We start from the raw sequence: 26,366 nt of genomic DNA, 5'->3' as shown, positions 1-26,366 counted from the left end.
GGAGAAGGATATTCCAAAGACGGCCTACCGGACAAGATATGGGCACTTGTTCTTGTTGATGTCGTTCGGGCTAACAAATGCCCCGGCAGCTTTTATGGATCTCATGAATACTATATTCAGGCCCTATCTTGATGTGTTCGTGATTGTATTCATTGATGACATTCTAGTGTATTCTCGTTCGGAGGCGGAACATGCGGGCCACTTGCGGATAGTATTACAGACGCTTCAGGATCGTAAGTTATATGCTAAGCTCTCCAAATGTGAATTCTGGCTGAACTCAGTAGCATTCCTTGGCCATGTGATATCTGATGAGGGTATTAGTGTCGACACTCAGAAGATCGATGCAGTAAAGAATTGGCCGAGACCTACAACACCATCAGAAGTCCGCAGCTTCCTAGGGCTAGCAGGATATTATAGGCGGTTTGTAGAAGGATTTTCCTCTATATCATCACCATTGACTAAGTTAACACAAAAAGCTACCAAATTCCAGTGGTCTGACACTTGTGAACGTAGTTTTCAGGAGTTGAAGAATCGATTGACATCTGCACCAGTGCTCACTCTTCCTGAAGGAACAGAAGGTTATGTGGTATATTGTGATGCCTCAGGTATAGGTTTGGGGTGCGTATTGATGCAGCGTGGGAATGTGATTGCTTATGCATCAAGACAATTGAAGAAGCATGAAAAGAATTATCCAACCCATGATTTGGAATTGGCTGCAGTAATATATGCTTTGAAGATATGGCGGCACTACTTATACGGCGTCCATGTTGACATCTACACAGATCACAAGAGTTTACAATACATCTTCAAGCAGAAAGAGTTGAATTTGAGGCAGCGTAGGTGGCTTGAATTATTGAAAGACTACGACGTCGAGATATTGTATCATCCCGGTAAAGCCAATGTTGTGGCAGACGCTCTCAGCCGTAAATCAATGGGAAGCTTAGTACATATTGAGGCAGGTAGATGGGGGTTGATTAAAGAGCTTCATCAGCTAGCCAATATGAGAATCAGATTGTTAGACTCTGATGACGGAGGTGTTACTGTACAGAATACATCAGAATCATCTTTGGTAGCCGAGGTAAAAGCACGACAATATGAAGATCCTATCTTAGTACGATTAAGAGAAAGCATTCAACAGTGTAAAAGTATGGCTTTTGGGATCGGAAAAGACGGGGCACTGAGATACCAGAGCCGATTGTGTGTGCCTAATGTGGCAGGGTTGCGAGAGAAGATTATGAATGAGATTCATCAATCCCGATATTCCATCCATCCCGGCTCGACAAAGATGTATCATGATGTCAAGGAGCAGTATTGGTGGGATAATATGAAGAAGTCTATTGCAGAATTTGTAGCCCAGTGTCCCAATTGTCAACAAGTAAAGATAGAACATCAGAAACCCGGTGGATTGCTTCAAAATATAGAGATTCCGACCTGGAAGTGGGAGGTGATTAATATGGACTTCATTATTGGATTACCTCGCTCTTATCATAAGTTTGACTCCATCTGGGTGATAATTGATCGACTTACAAAATGTGCCCATTTTCTTCCAGTGAAGACAACTTACACGGCTGAAGATTATGCAAAGTTGTATATCAAGGAGATTGTTAGGCTTCATGGTGTGCCCATATCTATTATATCAGACCGAGGAGCTCAATTTACGGCTAACTTTTGGAGGTCTTTCCAGAAGGGTTTAGGCACACAAGTAAATCTCAGCACTGCATTTCATCCGCAGACTGACGGACAGGCTGAACGTACCATTCAGACACTGGAAGATATGCTACGAGCATGTGTTCTAGATTTTAAGGGGAATTGGGATGATCATCTTCCACTCATAGAATTCGCCTATAACAATAGCTACCATTCCAGTATTAAAATGGCCCCATACGAGGCACTATACGGGAGGAGATGTAGATCACCAGTTGGATGGTTCGAAGTCGGTGAAACAGAATTATATGGGCCAGATTTGATTCACCAAGCTATTGAGAAGGTGAAAGTGATACAGGAGCGATTGAGGACGGCACAAAGCAGGCAAAAATCTTATTCTGATGTCCGACGTCGTGATCTAGAGTTTGAGGTTGGTGATTGGGTTTTCCTGAGGATCTCACCAATGAAGGGTATTATGCGTTTTGGGAAGAAAGGTAAGCTGAGTCCAAGGTATATCGGGCCGTATAAAATTCTTCGACGAATTGGACAGGTTGCTTATGAGTTAGAATTGCCATCCGAATTGGAATTTGTCCACCCGGTATTCCATGTATCTATGTTGAGAAAATGTATTGGAGACCCTTCTCGAGTCGTCCCTATCAAAGATGTACAAGTTACAGAGGACCTATCATATGAAGAAGTGCCAGTGGCGATATTAGATCGGCAAGTCCGCAAGCTGAGAACAAAAGATGTAGCTTCCGTCAAAGTATTGTGGAGGAACAAAAATATGGAAGAAATGACATGGGAAGCAGAAGAGGAGATGAAGTCTAAATACCCTTACTTATTCCAGAATGAAGATAACAAGGATGCTGGTGGAAGACAGGATACATTGGAAGGTGAAACGGCTCTATGAGGTAAGCAATAATTTGAGAATACTCCTCCTTAATACAAAATGGTGATATGTAGATAATGTAAATACGCATAATGCTTTGTGTAGCCTTGTGAAGCCATATGTTGGGCTTAATTACTTGCAAGTTTTGCTAGTGACCATTTTATAGGGGAAAATTGATCGGAAATTTCCATTGGAATCCACGATGATTTAAACTCCCCATGAACCCTTACATTCGAGGACGAATGTTCCTAAGGGGGGGAGGGTGTTACAACCCATATCCACATGTGTTAGTTCATGCCATATATTAGTTAACATAAATCCAAGAAGGAATTATCTTTGAGATTATAAGAAGTCAATCCTATTGGTCTTAAGTGATACAAGAGTGTATAAGGGTGATTAACCAGTATTAGAAGTTAAACGAATCAAGGATGTTGTAACTCGTATTTTCAGGTAATCTAGCGGTGCTTAATACACTCAAGAGGTCATTTATTAAGGTATTTTAATCATATAATATCTGTATCATAAGTCTTGAAGTCAAACGAGTTATGAAACAAAAGTCGACAAAAGTTGTCGCAACTTAGGTTCATAATTTTACTTAAACATTAGGTCAAATGTTTCTAATCTTTTCTCATAATTTACAAGGAATTACGGGGTGATCTACCAACCAAATTAAAGATCTATGAGTCTAGTTTCCAACGCATTAAACCGTTCATCGATACGATCTCGGAGTAGAGAGATATTCGCGTTTTCGCGAGACTGCGCCAAGCACCTCTCTATGGGGCCCACTAAGGCGGTTTAAGATATTTGGACCTATATAGGATGCCTCCAACCCGTTTTAAGTCATTTCTTCTCACTATTTTCAGACCTTAGAACCCTAGGAACATCCTCTCAAGGTTCTCTCAAGATTCAAGACCCAAAAAAGGGCAAACAACACAAATCAAGTGTCGGGAATTCCGTGGCGCTAGTAAGTCTCTTGTTCTTCTTGTTGTTGCTCATTTTTGTGTCGTTCCAGCTCGTGTGGGAGGTTGTTTTAAAGGGTTTATGTTCTGTAAATACTCCCTCATGTTCTTAATATCAATCCTAGGTGATTTCAAGCCTTCTAAAGTGATTCTAGTGCCGAAAAACACTAATTGATCGCTAGTTTCCGCTTTTTTGTTGTTGTGGCAGCATTGGAGGGATATTTCATGGAAATTTAAGGTCAAATTGGAGTTTTTATTTCTGTATAAAGGTAAGGAACCTCTTACTCTATATGTATTTAAGATTATCCAAGTTGCGGCTAAGCCATTGAAGCTAGAACTTGTGAAATATATATCGAAAGGCTTGGTAGTAATGTTATTGTTTTGTGGACTGTTTTGCGTTGTTGTTGGGCTGCGTATTTTACTACTATCTTGTGGAGTTTTGGAGGAGGAAGGGTGTGGAGAAACACCATATATATGTAGGGTTATGGGCTGATAGTTATTCGTAACATTTCCAGGTTGTTTGACACGACTACGGTGGTCGTCGTATGTATGGAGTGATTAGGCTGTGTGTGGACTATTTTGGGAGGCTCAATATGTTTATTATTGATGTTGTTTGGGCTGTTTGGTGACTGTTTTGAATGGTGTGAGGTCATATATATAGGGGAGGTGCTGTCCGTTTCATCGTAAAATAGGTTGTGGTCGATACATAATAGTTATGACGCTTAAATGATAACGATAGTATCGTTTCTCTTATTGTAGACTAAGGAGTTTTGACAATTGCATAGCTTGAGATTGGGGCAGTATATACAAGGTATGTGAGGCTATCCCTTTCCTTCTTTTGCACGACTCCGATTGTACATAATGTAATGAACGAGCTTCCAAGATACTCTACTCTTAGAAGCTAGCAGTACTTACATTGTTTTCCCTCTTATGGAACGATTGATGTTAATGTTGCTTCTCTTATTCTTATGTTATCAATGTTGTTGGTACTTCCTAATTCTTATAAGGTTCATAGTGAAGAGTTAGTCCTAATAACGTGTACAGAGGATACCGACCTTACGTCACTCCGAAAGGTTTAGAATGTGATTCCATGAGTCGAGCATGCATTATATATATGTATCTATTTTACTCTATCGAGCCACGCTATAGTTGGCCGGGTACGTCACCTATTGTGCAACCACTGATCAGTTGGGTTTTACCGAGCTCCACGTGGCCGGGTACGATTCTATCGAGCCTTATGATGACCGGGTACGTTTTTTTACCGAGCCTATTATGGCCGGGTACGATATGATGATGATGATGCCCACAGAGGCGAATGCTTTAAAGGTTTATGTATTTATACATATGTATCATGCATTTCATGTAAGTAGCCCTCAGAGGTACTAAGATGTTACAGGTTGTATATTCTCTATCCTTGCTTACATTACTAATCGTATTTATGGTTCCTTGCCTTACATACTCAGTACTTTATTCGTACTGACGTCCTTTTATTTGTGGACGCTGCATGTCGTGCTGCATGTCCTGATAGACAGGCAGGTGCATCTCCCCCACCACAGTAGACTGTCCAGTTCAGCGGTGATTGGCGAGATCCCTTCTCCGGACTTGCCTTGGTCTTGGTATGCATTTTTGTTATAGACATTATGGGTATGTCGGGACCCTGTTCCGGCTATGTTGCAGCACTTATGTTCTTTTAGAGGCTCATAGACAGGTGTCGGCTCATGTATAGTTTGGTATGCCTTGTCGGCTAGTTTTTGTTGTATAGTCTTTCATAGTAGCGTGGTAGCTCATACCTTATATGTAGTTTCTTGATTGTCTGGTCATCCCCTGCTATGTATGTTCATGCCGTCATATTTTATTGCTGGTTGTCCATGATCCAGGTCTACCATTTATATTGATCTCGTCAGCCCTAAAAGATAATAATGAAGGTTAGATGAAATGTACGTTGGTGCTCGGCAAGTGTGGTCGGGTGCTAGTCATGGCCCTCCAGTTTGGGTCGTGACAAACTTGGTATCAGAGCAAGTCTGTCCTAGGGGTTGTCTATGAGCCATGGATCACAAACCGGTTTATTAGAGTCTCGTTGATCAGTACGGAAACGTCTGTACTTAACTACGAGAGGCTCTATAATTGTTAGGAAAATTTTTACTTCATTTGATTTCCTTGTCGTGCGATATTTTGACATCACAATTCTAAACTTCTGTCTTCTATTCTCCCACAGATGGTGAGGACACGTGCTACCTGAGATGATCAGGCACCTGCACCCCTACTGCAGCCGTTAGAGGCCAAGGCCGGGTTAGAGGTCGAGGTCGCGCACGTGGTGCAGCCAGGGCACTGCGCGAGCTGCCGTCGAGGTACCACTAGCGGATCCAATCAGAGTCCAGGCACCTGACACGCCTACTGCTACTACTATTCCAGCTCTTCAAGAGACTTTGGCACAGTTCATGAGCATGTACACCACTTTGGCTCAGGCAGGGTTGCTTCCCCTTGTCGCAGCTATGTCCCAGGCCAAGGGAGGAGCATAGAATCCCGCCACCCGAACTCCTGAGCAGTGAGTGCATGTTGAGCAGGTCCGTAAGATTATTTGTGTACCGCCGGCAGTGTCAGTTCAGCCCGAGGACAGGGCAGCGGCTTCCGAGGATGAGCAGCTGAGGCTTGAGAGGTTCAAGAAGTACAAGCCTCCTGTATTTATTGGTCTAGCATCAGAGGATGCTCTATGAGTGTTACCGCATTCTCTGTACCATGGGTATCTCAAGATCGAGCAGGGTTTCTTTCACTACCTTCTAGCTTCGAGGAGCCGCCTATGAGTGGTGGCGCACCTATGAGCTAGACAGTCCAGATGAGGCTGTTTCACTGACTTGGGCTCAGTTTTAAGATCTGTTCCGGAGGGAGTATGTTCCTCAGAGCCTTAGAGACGCATGGCGTGCAGAGTGTGAGCATTTTCACCATGGTGCTATGACTATTTCAGAGTATGCTGTCTGTTACACCAGTTTGGCTAGGCATGCACCAGCCTTGGTTTCCATGGTTTGTGAGAGGGTTCACCGGTTCATTGAGGGGCTTATTCCCAACATCAGATCTAGCATGGCTCGTGAGTTGTAGATAGATATTTCTTATCAGCATTTAGTGAGCATTGCTAGGAGGATTGAGGGAATGCATGCTAGGGAGAGAGAGGAAAGGGAGGCCAAGAGGTCTCGAGAGTCGGGCCATTTCTCTGGTGCCCGTGCCCCAGCTGCAGGTCGTCATGGTATGGGTTATATGAGTCGGAAGTAGTGCTCCAACTCCTCCTAGATCTCAGGATCCTTGTTATGCACCTCCGGTTTCTAGAGCGCTTCCTGCGCGGGGTGCTTTCAGAGGTCAGTCCAGCAGACCTGGCCCTAGACAGTCACATCCACCACGTCCTCCCAGAGCTTTTTTTTAGTGTGGTGGCACATACCACGTGGTGAGGGATTGCCCTAGACTTGGGAGGAGTGCACCTCCACAGACTTCTCAGCCACAGCGTTCCCCATTGAGTTCTCAGGCTATGATTACAGCTCCAATTGCTACCCCACATGTTCATCCAGCTAGAGGTGGAGGTCGGGGATGTAGAGGTCGCCTTAGAGGGGGAGGCCAGGCCAGATACTATGCCCTTCCTACCCATACCGAGGTTGTTGCTTCCGATTTTGTCATCATAGGTATTATATTGGTTTGCCACAAAGATGCATTGGTTCTATACAATCCAGGCTCTACTTACTCTTATGTGTCTTCTGATTTTGCTCCGCATTTGGGTGTACCCCGAGATTCTTTGAGTTCCCCTGTTTATGTTTCTACTCTTGTGGGAGATTCTCTTGTTGTGGACCGCGTTTATCGGTCATGTTTGGTTGCTCTTAGTGGTTTTGGTACCAGAGTCGATCTGTTGTTACTTAGCATGGTTGATTTTGATATTATCTTGGACATGGACTGGTTGTTGCCCCATTATGCTATTCTTGATTGTCATGCCAAAATTGTGACGCTGGCTATGCCAGGTGTACCGTGTGTTGAGTGGAGGGGTACTTTAGATCACACTCCTAGCAAAGTTATTTCTTTCCTTAAGGCTCAGCGTATGGTTGAGAAGGGGTGTGACGCGTATTTAGCTTATGTGAGAGATGCCAGTATTGATACCCCTTCAGTTGATTCAATTTTAGTGGTACGGGATTATCCCGATGTGTTCCCAGCTGATCTTCCGGGCATGCTGCCTGATAGAGAAACTAATTTTGGGATTGATCTGTTGTCGGGCACTCAGCCCATTTCTATCCCTCCTTATCGTATGGCTCTTCTTGAGTTGAAGGAATTGAAGGATCAATTATGTGAATTGCTTGATAAGGGTTTTATCCAGCCCAGTGTTTCATCTTGGCGTGCTCATGTCTTGTTTGTGAAGAAAAAGGATGGTTCTATGCGTTTGTGTATTGATTATCGCCAGTTGAACAACGTTAAAGTGAAGAACCGTTATCCTTTGCCTCGTATTGATGATCTATTTGACCAACTTCAGGGCACACGAGTGTTTTCTAAGATTGATTTGCGCTCCGATTACCATCAGTTGAAGATTCGGGAGCCAGATATCCCGAAAACTGCTTTTAGGAGTCGGTATGGTGATTACTAGTTCCTTTTTATGTAATTTGGGCTGACCAATGCCCTAGCAGCCCTTATGCATTTGATGCAAAGTGTGTTCCGGCCGTATCTTGACTCATTTGCCATTATCTTTATTGATGATATTCTGGTGTATTCCCAGAGTCGGTAAGATCCTGAGCAGCACCTGAGGACTGTGCTTCAGACTTTGAGAGAGAAGAGGTTATATACTAAATTCTCGAAATGTGAGTTTTGGTTGGATTCAATGGCATTATTAGGCCACGTGGTATCGAGTGAGGGTATTCAGGTGGATCCAAAGAAGATAGAGGCTATGCAAAGTTGGTCCAGACCATCCTCAGCTATAGAGATCTGCAATTTTTGTTTGACGGGTTACTACCATCGTTTTGTGGAGGGGTTTTCATCGATTGTAGCCCCTATGACCAGGTTAACCTAGAAGGGTGCTCCATTTTAGTGGATGGAGGAGTGGGAGGCGAGCTTTCAGAAGCTCAAGACAGCTTTGACCACAACCCCAATTGTGATACTGCCTACAAGTTCGGGGTCTTATACAGTCTATTGTGATGCCTTGAGGATTGGCCTCGGAGCGGTGTTGATGTAGGACGGTAGGGTGATTGCCTACGCGTCCAGGCAGTTAAAGATACATAAGAAAAACTACCTTGTTCACGACCTTGAGTTAGCTGCCATTGTTCATGCCCTGAAGATTTGTCGCCATTATTTATACAGGGTTCCCTGTGAGATTTATACTAACCATCAAAGCTTGTAGCACTTGTTCAAGCAAAAGGATCTAAATTTGTTCCAGATGAGGTGGTTAGAGCTGCTAAAGGATTATGACATCACTATGCAGGGTCGGATTTGTGTACCCAATGTTGATGGGCTTCGATAGTTGATTCTGGAGGAGGACCATAGTTTGCGGTATTTCATCCATCCGAGTGCCACAAAGATGTATCAGGATTTGAGGCAGCACTATTGGTTGAGGCGGATGAAGAAATATATAGTTGGATTTGTAGCTCGGTGCCTCAACTGTCAGCAGGCGAAGTATGAGCACAAGAGACCGGGTGGGTTGCTTCAGCAGATAGAAATTCCGGAGTGGAAGTGGGAGGGATCACCATGGACTTTGAAGTTGGACTCCCACGGACTTTGAAGAAGTTTGATGCTATTTGGGTGATTGTGGATCGGCTGACAAAGTCCATTCATTTTATTCCTATGTGTACTACTTATTCTTTGGAGCGGTTGGCATAGATTTATATTCGGGAGATTGTTCGTCTGCATGGTATTCTAGTTTCCATTCTTTTAGATAGAGGTACTCAGTTCACATCACGGGTTTGGAGGGCCGTTCAGCATGAGTTTGTACTCGGGCTCGGGTGGAGTTGAGTACAACATTTCACTCTCAGACGAATGGACAGTCCAAGCGCAATATTTAGATTCTCGAGGATATGATCCGTGTGTATGTGATTGAGTATGAGGATCTTGGGATTATGCCTTGCCATTGGCGGAGTTTGCTTACAACAACAACTATCAGTCCAGCATTCAGATGGCACCATATGAGGCTTTATATGGTAGGCGGTGCAGATCTCCGGTGGGTTGGTTTGAGCCGAGTGAGGCCAGACTATTGGGCACAGATTTGGTTCAGGATGCTTTGGAGAAGGTTAAGGTGATTCAGGACAGACTCCGTATAGCCCAGTCCAGACAGAAGAGTTACGCGGACCGGAAGGTTTGTGATGTTTCCTATATGGTCGGAGAGCAGGTTCTGCTTCGGGTTTCGCCTATGAAGGGCGTCATGAGATTTGGGAAGAAAGGGAAGTTGAGTTCGAGGTTTATTGGCCATTTTGAGATATTGAGGCGTGTTGGGGAGGTTTCTTATGAGCTTGCCTTACCTCTCAGCTTGGCAGGAGTTCATCTGGTATTTCATATTTCGATGCTCTAAAGGTACCACGGTGATCCATCGCACGTATTGGATTTCAGTTTAGTCTAGTTGGATAAGGATCTATTCTATCTTGAGCAGCCAGTGGCGATATTGGACAGGCACATCAGAAAGTTGAGGTCAAAGAACATTGCATCAGTGAAGGTTCAGAGGCGGGGTCAGCCGGTCAAGAAGGCAACCTGGGAAACCGAGCAGGATATGCACAGTCGTTACCCTCATCTTTTTACTACTTTAGGTATGTCTCTATGCTTGTTCGAGGACAAACGAATGTTTAAGTGCAGGAGGATGTGATGACCCGGCCGGTTGTCTTAAGAATTAACGCCTTGATCCCTTATTAACTTCGTTCCCCAAGTTTATTTTAGCTATTTTTATTTGCCGGGATGTTCGGTTTTAAGTTTCGGATAGTTTTGGGACACTTAGTCTCTAAATGAAAGCATAAGTGTTGGAAAGTTGATAGTAGTTGGAACAGTGTGAAGACGACCTCGAAATGGAAATCTGATTGTTCTGTTAGCTCCGTTGGGTGATTTCGGGGTTAGGAGCGTGTTCGAATTGTGTTTTGGAGGTCTGTAGCTAATTTAGGCTAGAAATGCCGAAGGTTGAATTTTTGAAGTTTCCGGTTTGATAGCGAGATTTTGATCCGAGGGTCGGAATGGAATTCTACGAGTTGCAATAGTTTCGTTGTGTCATTTGGGATGTGTGTCCAAAATTTCAGGTCATTCGGACGAGGTTTGATAGATTTTTTGATTGAAAGCGTATTTTGAGAAATTTGGAGTTCTTAGGCTTAAATCCATGGTTAATTCGAGGTTTCGATGTTGTTTTAGGTGTTTTAAGGATTGATACAAGTATGTATAGTGGTTTGTGACTTGTTGATGCCTTTGGTTGAGGTCCCGGGGGCCTCGGGGTGAATTCAGATGGTTGACGAAAGGATTTGGAGTTGAAGTTTTGCTGCAGCAGCTGGTCTTCTATCATAACCGCACCTGCGGTTTGGGTTCCGTATTTGGGGAGCCGTAGAAGCGGCGTAGAGACCGTAGAAGCGGAATTTGGGAATTCTTCAGGAACCGCAGAAGTGGTATAGCATCTGCAGACGGGGAGTCATAGATGCGGAAGTTGGCATTTAAGTGGAAGTCGTAGATGCGGAAGTCTTCGCAGAAGTGGGACAGCAGATGTGGTCCCAGGGTCGCAAATGTGGAAATCGCTGGGCAGAACATATAAATAGTTGCCTTCGCAAATTTGAGCTATTCTTTCACCACTTTCATCCGGGTTTGAAGCTTTGAGAGGGATTTTTGAGGAAAACAAAGGGGAATCACTTCGAGGTAACATCCTTGACCTCATAACTCCTTTTTATGTGATTGAAGACCTAATTAGTGGTGAAAAATTTGGGAAAAATGGGTAATTAGGGCTTGAGTTTAAGAGACCTTTAAATGAGGATTTGAGGGGTCAGTTGGACTCTGATTTCAGTGTTCTTGTTATGTATAGACTCGTGAGAGTACGAGGTTTCTGAAAAGGTAAATTTCACCTGATTCCGAGATGTGGGCCCGAGGGACATTTTGGTCATTATACATAATTTCGCGTATTAGCTTAGAATTTAATTGTAGAATTAGTTACTTGAAGTGTTATTTACATTACGTAGTCAGAATCTAACACTGCCTTAAGTAGCATTATTAGAAATCATGCCTATAGGATCCAAGTTGTCGTTTAAAAATTGTTTTACTGTTTCACTGATTAATATAGATATCATGCTCTTTAGACATCACTATTATACGCTTAGGCAAGCCTATAGGGTGATTAAAATCCAGCAACTATAAAATTGCTCTTTGAAACTGCTCACATTCACAGGTCTAAAATCAGTAGGCAAGCTGAATAAGTCTTTGACACTTCGGTCCTAATTCAATGATATATACTTTCTGCTCACCTAGATATCATGTTCTAGGGTTTTCTCTTAAATACTTGAAACTGTTGTTTGAGACATGCACTTGTTTGTTATGATTGTGGAGGTAAATTGTGAGCCTTTATTTGTTCCTCCTTTAAGTGCAGCCCTAATTGTTTTTGATTGACGCCTAGACTTTTATCCTTTAAAACTTTAGGATGGTCTAGAACTACCTAAAATTATAGGTCCTAAATACCTCCAGGGCCACGAGGAAGGGACGAGTAGTGCATGCATAAGATATCTTTCAAGGTTGCTAGAACGCTTTAGGCTATGACCAAGGGAGGGAATTGGGTAGTAAGGAATATGATGACTGCGCGCTAATGTCATATGTAGCCCCTCGTTGAAGAGTGTTTACCGGGCATTATGTGGGTATGATCCTATAGGCTAACCAACCTAGGACCTCTCTTACCCAATTCCCATTGTTTAAATAAATTTTACCTTCCTTTATATATGTGCCACTTGTTCAAGTCTTTTCCCTTTGTTTCTTTACTTAAATCATATATGTGCTCAAAAATGCCAAAACATGCCTTTATTTCCAAGTGTGTGCTTAAACTATTTATTTGTTAAAAAGACTAATTCACATAAGTATATGTTTGGCCGAGACCCACCGATGTGGACCTCGAGGGGTGCCTAACACCTTCCCCTCAAGGTTTTTTCTAGCCCTTACCCTAAATCTCTGGTAATGAAAACTAGTCTAAGAGTTAATCGCTCTAGGTGCCCAAACGCACCATAATACGTTAGGTGGCGACTCTTCAAATACCCAAATCCCAAAAGGAAATGAGTTATTACCCCCATGAACGTCGAAACCTGGACTTTCTCCGCAGAGGAAAAAAGGGGGCGCGACAGATGCGGACCTAGGACTGTAAGTGAAGTTCACAAATGCGAATGTCTTCCTACAAATGTGATAGCGTAGATGTGCTTATGTGTCTGCAGATGCGAAAGTGCTGGGCAGAACCATTTAAATCGAGGGTTTGGCCATTTTCTTCATATTTTGAGTTTTAGACATCGGTTTTGGGAGCTTCTTTTTTTGTTTTTCAAGCAAATCAATTGGGTAAGTGTTATTCACCTAGTATCTAATATATTCCATGATTGTTTCTTCATTTTTATCATTTAATTTTCGTTTTGAGTTGAGTAAGCAGTTGATTTTTGAAGAAAGTTTTCAAAATGAAAATTCATGATTTGAGGGACGAAATGGTATCGGAATTTGATAATTTTTTTATGGCTGAACTCGTATCGGAATGGGTTTTCAGGTTTATTAAAAAAGGTGCGGGCTCGGGGGTCGACTTTTGGACTGATTTTTGGACATTATTTAAGATTGAGTTTATGATCCGGAATAATATCTTATGAGTTTTATTTGTGCTTTGAAGTTATTTTGGTTAGATTTGAGCCGTTCGGATGTCTTTTCACCCGAGAAGTTAATTTTAGAGTGTCGTTTTGTCTTCTTTGAGGTAAGTACCTTGCTTAACGCTGCATGGGGGGTTTCCCCTTAGGATTTGAGTCTTCTATGTTGATTGTAGTTCGTGTACCCGAGGTGACGAGTGCGTGCTCGGACTTATTTGTGAAAAGCTGGCCTTTAGGATTCTTAGGTCCTTACATCCACTGAGTACGAAGTTGTTCTTGATACGACTGAGTTTTCTATTTACTAGTTTTACCTCTACATGCTTAATTAGGATTAATTGCTTTATGATTCACTCTTATTACCTTTTGACTCTTATTTGACTTAACTGAAGATTTGTACCTCTACTACTGTCATGCTAACTTTTCATAACTGCCTACTTTATCTGAAATTATTATTATCTCATTGTATAATTGGTTAGTCTTAATTGAGGTTGCGATTATCTTTCTGGCGCTTATCCTTAATTGAATTGTTGAATAACCTTTGCAATTGCCCAACCTTAAAAGAATTAGCTATCCTATATTTCAGCTGACATAACATTATTTGGAATTATTAACTCGTGTTAGTTTCCTTATTGTTGAATTATATATTGTTGGATCTTTGCTACATTTTAGTTTTTTCTTGTTAAGTTGTTCTCTTTACGCCTATCATTCTTTACTGTGGTTTTTCTTTGTGAATGAGTTCTACCGTTTCTTTGTGATTTAAAGTTCTTGAATTGATTTACTTGTCGTACTTTGTATTATTGTCATTGTTGTTGTGGTACTTATTGTGGTGATGCACGAGGTTTCTGCCATGCTGTGATTGTTATCTCTATTGGTTGCACTGCATATTTATTTTGGGACCATGGAATGGTACTCCGGGAGATCCCCATGTTCTGCATATTTACTTTGGGACTACAGAACAGTATTCCAGGAGATTCCCATGTCCTGCATATTTACTTCGGGACTACGGAATGGTATTCCGGGAGATTCCCTTGTTCTGCATATTTACTTTTGGACTACGGAACGGTATTTTGGGAGATCCCTCTGCTCTGCATATTTACTTTGAGATAACAGAATGGTATTCTGAGAGATCCTCCAATTATTCAAACATTCTATGTGGTGTCCCTTCTTTTCCTTATGCTTACTAGCTGGTATGAATTATGTTAGGACACTTGCACAAGCATACAAGTAGTTAAGCACCCTTATCAGGTAAGTGATTTTCTTGATATTGTTGAGTATAGATGCACACCCTTGTTTACTTGCCTTCCATGTAAGAATGGCTCTATTTTGCACGTGAGTTGTCAGTTCGGTTATGAGGTGTGATCAGGCACGGGATTCCAAGTATTAGGGTTCAGGTATTGATGCACGTGAGTTGAAATTTATCTGAGGTTCGGTACTCGTGAAGGTTGTTGACTAAAAATCAAATGTGAAAGCTATCGTAGTTACTGAGTTATTATTTGTCCTTGTTATATCTATGGTTTTGGATTTAGGTTGTGTTTTCGCTCACTCTTCTATGTCATTATTATGGTATTCCACTGATACTTGTCGCTTTCCCTTTATTATTGTATTATTAGTCATATTGCATAGTTTCCATGTAGAAATCCTGCATTATTGTTCCTATACTTGTTCAATTTATTAGATCAGTAGGTGTCTTGACTGCTCCTCGTCACTTATCCACCGAGGTTAGTCTTGATACTTACTGGGCACCGCTGTGGTGTGCTCAGATTACACTTCTGTACATTGTTTTGTACAGATCCAAGTATTGATTGTTAGTAGCTGTGTGGACTCTTGCTGAGGAGACTAAACGTACTCCTGCTGTTGTGTTTGCAGGCTTCGGAGTCACCTTCCTATTTTGTATTCACGCTGTTGTAATTATTTCAACACAGTTGCATTTAGAAGTTGTATCGAATTCTGTAAAGCTTATGACTTGTACCGCCAGTTTTGGGAATTGTAGATTTTAAAGAGATTTCTATTTAAATTTGTTATAGGTGATCTAAATAATATTGTTGCTTCAATAAATGTTAGGCTTACCTAGTCCCTAAGACTAGGTGTCATCACGATACCCAAACGGAGGGGAAGTTGGGTAGTGACAGCCTCAAAATCACATTTCACAAGTCATAATCATAATCTTTCTTATATCACCGCATAAGCATTACATCTATTTTTAAAATATTTTTCCCAAAATAGCTACATGCATTTTAGCCCCCTTATCTCACCGCGTGGCTTTCAGTAATCCCCTTACTAGCAACATGCGTATAAATCCCACCTTATCATACATCATATGTATCAACCCCTATGCCTATTCCATCTCATGCGTATCAATATCAGAACACAATAATCGACTCGCACCACACATATCTATATGCCATAACACTTGCCAAATTCAACAATATCAAAGTTACCACAACAGATAGTCCACGGCTCAACTCCAATGGGTAAAAGAATCTCAAAAATAACAAAATTAATGAGAAACAACTCAACAAAATAAAATATTCTAATAACCAATAATTTTAATCACAACTGTATTAATAGCTTCCAATAACTCAATAATGAAGATATTTCCATGAAATAGAAAATCTCAAATCAAATACATAACATAAGCCCAACAAGAAAAGAGATAGCACGAACTAGCAACTACAACAAATACATGAGAATAAACCAACAGCGGAAAGAATAGCATGTAATAACAACAACAAACAAATACATATAGAAGCAAACTCGGCAATGGAAATAGAATGTGCAATAACAGCTTCAATTAAAGCATGTGAGAATAACTTGACAATGAAAGATAGAACAATTATTAGCAACTTAAATAAAGTGCTTATAAGAGACCTAAGAGTCTAAATCGGTCAAATGCCACATATAATCTCGCGTACACACACATCACCTCATGTACATGTGTTTTACATAATTTAATTAGTACAATAAAACGCAATCCTAAGGAGTAGTTCCCCCATACAAAGTTAGGAAAGATATTAACTTCAATTAGGCCAAATCAACACTCAAAATAGCTTTTTCTTTGAAATAGACTCCACACGACTCAAAGCTAACCAAAACGACTTAATAATATCAAATAATGCAAGAGAAACTAATTACAATAGATAAAGCTATAATTTTTACACATTTGTCCAAAAGTCAACAAAAGTTAACCCTAGGACTATCTGGTCAAAACCTGGGCCCAATGGTAGATTCCAACTACAGATACCCCCACGAGTCCATATATCTGTTTTATTTTCAAATCCGAGTCCAGATCGACTCTCAAAACACAAATTTTCATTTTTCAAATCTTTGACAAAAATTCTCCAAAATTTATCTTTGATTCTCATAAATTTGATTTTAAATCTAGTGTAAAATCATGAAATATAGTTGAAAATTGATTAAAACTACTTGCTTAATGATTAAAACTACTTGCACATGTCGTATTTGCGACATGCGAAACCCGCAATTGTGAAAAAAGATCACAAAAGAAAACCCAGTAAGGCCTGATAATGATGCATTTGTGACAATAAACTTTGCAAATGCAAACTAGCTCCCCCCCCCCCTCCTCCCCCTCCCCCAAACTCATCGCAAAAGCAATCCTCTAGTCTTCGCAATTGCGATAAATTCCTGCAAATGCAAGGACGCTTCCCCAGCAGCCCAGTCTTTGCAAAAGTGAGAGTCAACTCACAAAGGCAAATTGCATGTGCGACCAAAATATCCCAAATGCGATGGAACCAGCACCGCACACAAAATTCAACAAAAACCAGTCTGAAGCGGATCTGAATCTCACCAGAGCCCCCAGGACCCCACACCAAACATTCACACAAGTCTAAAAACATCATATGAACTTTCTCACGCAATCAAAATACTAAAATAACATCTAGAACTGTGAATCAGACATCAAAATGCATGAAATTTACTCTGAAACTTACGAACTTCTAAAAATACAATTGTGCATCCGATTTATATCAAATCAACTTGGAATGACACCAAACTTTGTAGATATGTTTCAAATAGCAAAACAGACCTATTCTAATTCCTCCACTAAAATCCAAACCCGATAGCCATAAAGTCAAATCATGGTAAAACCTAAGGAATTTCTAAACCTTCAAATTGCCAGCTTTTGGCAAAACAAGTCAAATCAACCTAGGGACCTGCAAAATCGATTCTGGGCATACATCCAAATATAAAATCACAATACGAACCTATCGGATTTATCAAAACATCGTTCCGGTGTCGTTTTCACAGAAGTTAAACTTTAATCAACATATTCAACTTAAGCTTCTGAAATGAGAATCATTAATCCAAATAAGTCCTAAAATATCTAAAAATTGAATACGACCATGAACGAAAGTCTTATTAAACAATATAAAGACACTCAACACCTGGACCACTAAACATAACACTAAATCTTGAAATGATTGGTCGGGTCGTTACATGCCTCCTTCATGTCTACGTGATGACCGAAGAATGATTGAATCTTGTTTTTGGGTTTATGCATGTTGCCATTTGTCATGACCCCAATTTCCCTCCAAAGGATTCGTGATGGCACCTAGTCTCTAAGACTAGGTAATTCTAACATACATGCAGAATATAAATGAGATAATGATAAAACTCTCAAATAACTCAACAACTATCCTAAAAGAACTCCGCAACTTAATAGAAAACAAACTCCCAAAATCTGATGATACCAAGTCAATAGCTCTACAAAATTGTACTGAACATCCCGGTACAACGGTATCAATAAAAAGTGAAAAATGAAATAGAACTAGATAGAGGATGATTCCGAGGCCTGCGGATGCCGACAGGTATACCTTGAAGTCTCAAAATTCGAACTCGACTCACTAGTGCCTGAGCTGGTGAGAGGTACCTGGATATGCACAAAACAATGTGCAGAAGCGTAGCATGAGTATACCACAATGGTACCCACTAAGTGCTATGCGTAACCTCGGTAGAGCAATGACGAGGTTAGGTCAAGGCCCTACTAGAATAATTAAGAAAATTGAGCAGGTATGTGATAGTGTGATAATGATAAACAATAGAAATGAAACAATGAAGAAAACATACCAAGAATAGCTGAACTGAACTAAGGCAATTAAGACATCACAGAAGAAAACAAGGAATAATAAGCCAAGGAAACAAAGCAACCAAAATACAATTGATAAAATAGAAAGGTATCAACCAGAATCATTACTGAGGTATAACCTCCTAGTCTCATATCATAAAAGAAATCACAATATTTCATTATATCATCACGGGAGCCTTGCATTTAGTTTTGAAAATCACTTTTTCCGAAATAACTTCCCGTGTTTTAGTCCACCTTATCACACCGTGTGGCTTTAAGTAGTTCCCCTACTAGCAACACGCGTATCAAGCCCACCTTATCTCACCACATACATTTCAATATCAATCCTTATACCACCGCATGCGTATCAATATTACAACATAACACAAATCGCACCTCAAGTGCCCAATGTCACAACTTGCAAAATAAGTCAACAATAATAGTGGTTCCACAATAGATAGCCCACGGCTCATCCACAAAATGTACAAGAGTCTCAATAATAACAACCAAAAGTGAATAACTCAGAAGAGTGGAATTTCAACAAATTTACCACTTTTCCTCAATATAAATCATGGCCTTTATAACTCAAAGCAAAATTCAACAATAAGATATTCCAAGAAATAAAAACTTCAAATAAGGAAAATCCACGGTTAAACAAAGAATAAGGATAGAGAGCACAATAACTTCAACTAAACATGTAAAGGAAATTAGCAAGTAAGGGATAAGACATGTATTAACAAAGTCAAGTAAAGCATGTGAAGATAGCCTAATGATGATGAGTATAACATATTATGGAAACTCAATTAAAGGCATGTAAGGAATCTACATAGCTAAAAACCGTTCAACTACCACATTTAGCTTGTGCATACACTCGTCACCTTGCGTATACGGCTTCCATTTATCACAATTATCTCAAAACAACAACAACAATTCTAAGGGGTAATTCTTCCACAAAAGGTTTGGCAATACACTTACCTCAAAACACGCTAACTCAATCCACAAGTAAGCCTTTCCCACGATTATTTTCGAATACCTCGAATCTAGCCAAAACAACTTCTTACCATAAATACAAACTATATGAAGTTATTCTGAACAATAAAGTTATAATTTTTAAAGAGAAAAAAAAGTCACCTCAAAAATTCAACCCCAGGTGGGAATGTCCAAACATAATTTCAATAGGAGAGAGAAGCTCTAGAGAAAAAGAGGCATTCACATGCGACTTCATCTCTGATCACTACAATGGCCAAAATGGCCGGAGGCCGGCTAGTTCAAACTGCTGGTCAGCCTCCTCTCTCCCTTACCCCAACTTATACACCCACAAGCAACAATCCCCAACCCTTATATTACAGTAAAATACTGAAACCAACCACTCAAAATAGTCTCATGCAATCGTCGAACCCTACTGTTGAATCTATCCATATGCGACGAGCTACTGTGATGAATGTAGAGCCTTTTTTCAAGTTTATTGAAGCGGAGGTGGATCTTATGAATGTGATCAAAGGCTTACAATATGTTGTAATTGGAAAATTATCATATGGTTAGCCAAAACTTTCAGAATTATGTAGAATCGTACCAAGTCAATGTGCAAATAAAAGAGAATGTAGTGTTGGTTTCCTTAGAGATCGACATGTATTGATTAGATTGATGTTATGGGAAGATTTCATCAATTTCACGTAGAAGAATACTCATTATGTTAAAGACAAGGCTAGTTATGAATACCAGTTGCGTCCACTAATTTACGATGCAAAATTCAAGGCTGGAGAAGAAACACCAATGCCTATGGCGTGGATTTCCTTCCCAGGTTTGTTGCCTACATTTTTTGTGAAAGAGTGCTTACTTTCATTAGCTTTAGTTGTGGGGAAGCCATTGCATCTTGACATGGCTAAAAAAAATAAAACTCGACCAAGTTGTGCTAGAGTTAAGGTTCTTCTCGATCTTTTAGCTGATTTGCCACACAAAGTATGTATAGATATTGAGAATGACGAAACACCTAAAACAAGGATGAAAGGAGTAAATATCAAGTATGATATACTACCTAAGTACTGTAAGGAATGTAAAATTCAAGGGCATGATATGCTTGAATGCTGGAGATTGCATTCAGAACTAATGGACTCTAATAGCAAAGGGAAGCAGGTGGATCAACAGGATGTCAATGAGCATAGGTGAAACAAGGGAAAAGAACAAGAACCTTTGATGATTCTTACCAGTAGAAAGGTTGTAGGGAATGTTGGTGCACAATGGAAAGAAGTAAGAGACAGGAGGGTGCAGAACAAATGAAATAAAATTACTGCACATGAACAAAATGGGAATGAAATTGTTCCTGTTGATACAAATGCAGGGCAAGAGGTTCAAACAGCTAATAAGTTTGATGTACTAGAGGTAGAAGATAGTGAGATTAAAGAGAACAACCAATTGGCATTGGTGGAGGTCAACTCTGTTCAGAAAAGTCTTATACCTAGAGAAACTGGGAGATTGAATCCAGCAGCTAAGGTGTTCACACCTAAGTCATCTAGGATTAATACTTTGAAAGTAGGGGATAATCCTACTGTAAAGGGATTGTTGTGGTAGATGGAGTTCAAAGGGAGTCAACGGCTTAATGGGTTAGTAGAACTTTTGTTGGCAATGTTGCAACCAATCAGTCCTATTAGGAAATTCCTTCTCAATCCATTGATACAAATGTAGAAGCTGTTGCTGCTAAGGATAATGGTCGATTACAACTAGGGAAACTCTAGAGTGATCAAACGGAAGAAATATCAGATGAAGGTGAACTACCAGAAGGTGTTAGTGGTGAGGAAGAATCAACAGATTATGAAGGAGGAGATGAAGAACAAAGTGTAAACTAAGACACGAACAAGAAGGATTTGAATTCAATAGGCAATCTTATTGAACAAGGGTATAATGCTAATTTGATAGGTGTATCAAAGGAACAAAAAGGCTAAGCAGCGGAGATTGTTGACACTAGCAAGGATCTGAATATAACTTCTATAATTCACAATGTGGATAATAGGGGAGTGGAGGATTATAATATAATTGGAAGAACAGGAATGCAGGATACACAGATGAGTAAAGAAGGTCATGCTAATGATTTGAACAAGCAGCAGCTAGAAAATAGTCCTATTCTGCTAGAAGCAGGGCTGGGTAATCAAATAGTCAGCCAGTGATTGAACCTAGTAGGAAAATAGTAGGGAACAGTAGCATGAATTTGATCCCTAAACCAAAAAAAATCAGTTGATTCCTCAACATGAAGCCAACGGTGATGGAGATAATATGGTAGAGAAAGGAAGAGACCTTGATACAAAATGGACTACACAAAACATTATCAATGTAGAAAGACAAGGTGATCCTTCACCTAGGCTTATGGAGAAGGTGGTAAAATCAGCTGGCAGAGCTAAAAAGAAGCAACCAAAGGATAATCCTAGTTCACTTCCAGTTGGGGTTCAAACAAGAATGATTGTATCTAAATCACATGTTTAAAGATGAATGCTTTAATATGAAATATTAGGTCAGTGAACACTAAAAAAGCCTTTGAAAGGCTTGTCAATATGTACAAACAACACAGCTTTCAATTTATAGGTTTGATAGAGCCAATGCAAAAGAAGAAAAATCTAGAAAGGTACAGGAGAAAACTGGGAATCTTACAAGCTTTTGTTAATGTGTCAAATAAGATATGGGAATTTGTAGATGAAGATCATGAAGTAGAGGTGATTATTGATATGCAGCGGTAGCAACACTGGAGCTGACAAACATAGATACTTACATATCTTTTATGGTGACTTTTGTATGTGCGAAATGTGATGTAATAGAGAGAATCGAACTCTGGGATTCACTGTATGCATTAGCTAGGGATATGACTATACCTTGGCTACAATGTTATTTGTGATAAAGAAGAAAAGTTTGGTAGACTGCATATGTCATTGAATGAAGTCGATGATTTTAGGCACTATATGAACACTTACAATGTCACTGATCTTGGTTTCAAGGGGCGAGTATTTATACTTGGTAGAATGGGAAAGCTGAGGAAGAATGTATATTCAAAAGGTTGGATAGATGCTTTACTAATATAGAGTTTCAGCAACTTTGGCCTGCTCATGAGATCACACATCTTTCTAAGATATGATCAGATCACTGCCCTATGTTGATCTCTTGTAATCCTAATGCTAATCCAATCAAGAAGGCTTTCTGTCACGACCCCAACCCCGGTCGTGATGGCGCCCAACACAATGCTAGGCAAGCCCGATCGACTAACATCTGACGATCTCGTTCTTTATAATTCAATACCAATTTTCGGGATTTAATACCAATTTAATATAAATAGAAGTATGAATTTAACAGATGAAATGTGCGGAAACTATAATCACGAAAAGAAAATCTCTGTAAAACAGCCCACTGATCCGGTGTCATAAGTCTGAGCCTCTAATACAAGGTTTCAACAATCTAATACAGAAATATGTCTAAAATGCAGAATGATAAGTGGAGATAAAAGGAGAAATCAGGTTTGCGAACGCCATGCAGCTACCTCGATAATTTCGATGAAGACAGAATGGCAGGAAAGCTCGCTCTATGCCTCAGGAATACCTATACCTGCACACATGGTGTAGGGAGTAATGTGAGTACTCCGACCCAGTGAGTAATAATAATAAATAATGGCTGACAGTATGAAATCACGTAAAGTCACTAAGCAGTTCTATATCAAAACAGTAAAATCATTTAAGCCACAGTGAATGAGGAAATCATGTGAAATTCTTTAAACTAGGTAAAACAGATATAATCAGTATAAATCAGCTCCTCAAGCATTTCAGTTCATTTATTCGTTCTTATCCTCAGTTCTCAATTCATATACTTCTCACGATAACCGAATCAAAATATATATATACCGCTGCGGCGTGCAGCCCGATCCATATATCGTTGTGGCGTATAGCCCGATCCATAATAATAATAGTTGACTGCGCTCACTGGGGGTGTGCAGACTCCGGAGGGGCTCCTTCAGCCCAAGCGCTTTATAATTGTTGCGGCGTGCAGCCCGATCCATATAAGTAATTGCTGCGGCGTGCAGCCCGATCCATAATATGTATAATATATATATATATATCTGCTGCGGCGCGCAGCCCGATCCATATCATATAAAATATCCTCACTATTGGGTCCTCGACCCCTCTCAGTCATTTAAAAATCACAACCTCTCGAGCATAATGTACGGTCGGGTTCTCAGCCCTCATATCTCTTCCTATTTATGATTAACATTTCAAAATTTTGGTTCATATCATTCTTAAACAATTGGAAACATGACTGAGGATATAAATTCTTTAACAAAATAAGTGAGGAAAACTAGTCAAAAATTCCCTAAGGGTACTACAGGTTGGCACAAGGCCCCAAGCATGGCAACAAGCCCAATTCACAACAATAAAGTATATGTCTCAATCAAAAATGTAGTAAAATATCATTCGGGATGGACCAAGTCCCAATCCCCATAGCATTGAACCTCATGCTCGTCACACAGCGTGTATCTCAACTTAGTATAGCACTACGTTGTGGAAATCCATGGTTTCAAACCCTCAAGACATCATTAAAAATCATTACTCACCTCAAACTAGCCAAAACTCTAGCTCGCTATGCCCTTGCCTCTAAAATTGGGCTCCACGCGCGTCGAATCTATCCAAAATCAGAATGAATAGGTCACAATATTCTAAGGAAACATAGACCAAGCGAAAACATTCGAAAAAATATCAAAAATTTCGAAATTAGCAAAACCCGAACCGCGGGCCCACGTCTCGAAATCGGGTAAATTTTACATTTTTAGAATCCTCATACCCTCACGAGTCTAACCACACCAAAATTATCCAATTCTGATACCATCTGAGTTAAAATCACTTACCCCGATGAATTTCTTGAAAAACCCTCAAAATATCGCCAAAATCCGAGCTCTCTAGGTCAAAATATCAATTAAAACCCAAAACCTCGTATTTATATAGAGTACCCTTCAGGTCTTCTCACCACGGGCCGCACCAAATCGACTGCGGTCCGCACCAATTGACCGCGGTCCGCACCAATTGACCGCGGTCAACACCAGCTAGCGCGGTCCGCGCATCACCTACCGCGGCCACGCCCGTTTTTGTGCGGTCTGCGCGATGCCCGCAGGGGCTGCGCCCCTTCCGCGCAAGCCAGCGCGGTCTGCGCGACGCCTACCGCGGTCGCGCCCCTGCAGTCCTCTTGGACCTGCTACAGCTGCTTTTTTTGTGTTATATTTTTTAACTCCAAACTTCCCGTTAGCTATCCGAAATCACCCCGAGGCCCCCGGGACCTCAACCAAAAGCACCAACGCATCCTTATACATCCTCCAAACTCGTTCCAATCCTCAAAACACCTCATACAACATCAAAGCCATCAAATTACATAAAATTTAGGCCTAAGAACTCCAAGAACTCTTGAATTATGCTTTCGATCAAAAAGTTCTATCAAATTTCGTCCGGATGACCTAAAATTTTGCACACACATCCCAAATGACACAACGAAGCTACTGCAACTCTCGGGATTCCATTTCGACCCCTATATCAAAATCTTGCCTATCAACCGGAAATTGCCAAATATCAATTTCACCAATTCAAGCCTAAATCTTCTCTACAACTCCAAAACCCATTCCGATCGCTCTCCTAAGTCACAAATAACCTCCCGAAGCTAACCGAACCATCGGAACTCACATCCGAGCCCACTAACACATAAGTCAATATCCGGTTGATTTTTTCCAACTTAAGCCTTCTTAGAAGAGACTAAGTGTCTCATTTCTTACCAAAACAACACCAACCGCAAACCAATCAACCCAATCACATAAAACACGGATAACAAAGCTTAAATAAGCTGAAATGGGGGAAGACGGAGCGGTAACTAATGAGACGACTGGCCAGGTCGTCACATCCTCCCCAACTTAAATAAATGTTCGTCCTCGAACGAGTCAAGAAACATACCTGAAGCCTCGAATAGGTGAGAATATCTGCTCCGCATATCCCGCTCGGTCTCCCAGGTAGCCTCCTTCACGGGCCGACATCTCCACTACACTTTCACTGAAGTTATATCCTTTGACCTCAACTTCCGAACCTGGCGACCCAAAAAGCTACTGGCTCCACATCAAAGGTCAAATCATCATCCAACTGAACCGTGCTGAAGTTCAAAACATGAGACGGATCCCCAATATACTTCCTGAGCATAGAAATATGAAATACCGGATGCACACTCGACAGGCGAGGTGGCAAAGCAAGCTCATAAGCCACCTCCCGAATCCTCGGAAGCACCTCGAACGGCCCAATAAATCGCGGACTCAACTTTCCTTTATTCCCAAATCTCATAACACCCTTCATGGGCGAAACCTTCAACAAGACCTTCTCATCAATCATATAGGATACATCTCGAACCTTCCGGTCTGCATAGCTCTTCTGACGTGACTGAGCTGTACGAAGTCTTTCCTGAATCACCTTCACTTTCTCTAAGGCATCTTGAACCAAGTCTGTTCCCAACATCCTAGCCTCGCAAGGCTCGAACCAACTAACTGGGGATCTACAGCGTCTCCCATACAAGGCCCCATATGGTGCCATCTGAATGCTGGACTGATAGTTGTTGTTGTAGGCAAACTCTACAAGCGGCAACAACTCATCCCAAGAACCTCCGAAATCAATAACACAGGCGCGCAACATGTCCTCCAGTATCTGAATAGTGCACTCGAATTGTCCGTCCGTCTGAGGATGAAACGTTATGCTCAACTCTACCTGAGTACCCAACTCTCTCTGCACGGCTCTCCAAAGCTGCGAAGTAAACTGAGTACCTCTATCTGAGATGATGGAAACGGGAACACCATGAAAACGAACAATCTCCCGGATATAAATCCCTGCCAATCGCTCTGAAGAATAGGTAGTACACACAGGAATGAAGTGCGCAGACTTGGTCAGCCGATCCACAATCACCCAAATAGCATCAAACTTCTTCAAAGTCCGAGGAAGTCCAACCACAAAGTCCATAGTGATCCT

This window comes from Nicotiana sylvestris, chromosome 8 (genome assembly GCF_000393655.2).
Source record: "Nicotiana sylvestris chromosome 8, ASM39365v2, whole genome shotgun sequence".
Classification (NCBI taxonomy): Eukaryota; Viridiplantae; Streptophyta; class Magnoliopsida; order Solanales; family Solanaceae; genus Nicotiana; species Nicotiana sylvestris.
The sequence above is the reverse complement of the archived record's forward strand: the minus strand, read 5'-3'. Positions refer to the sequence as shown.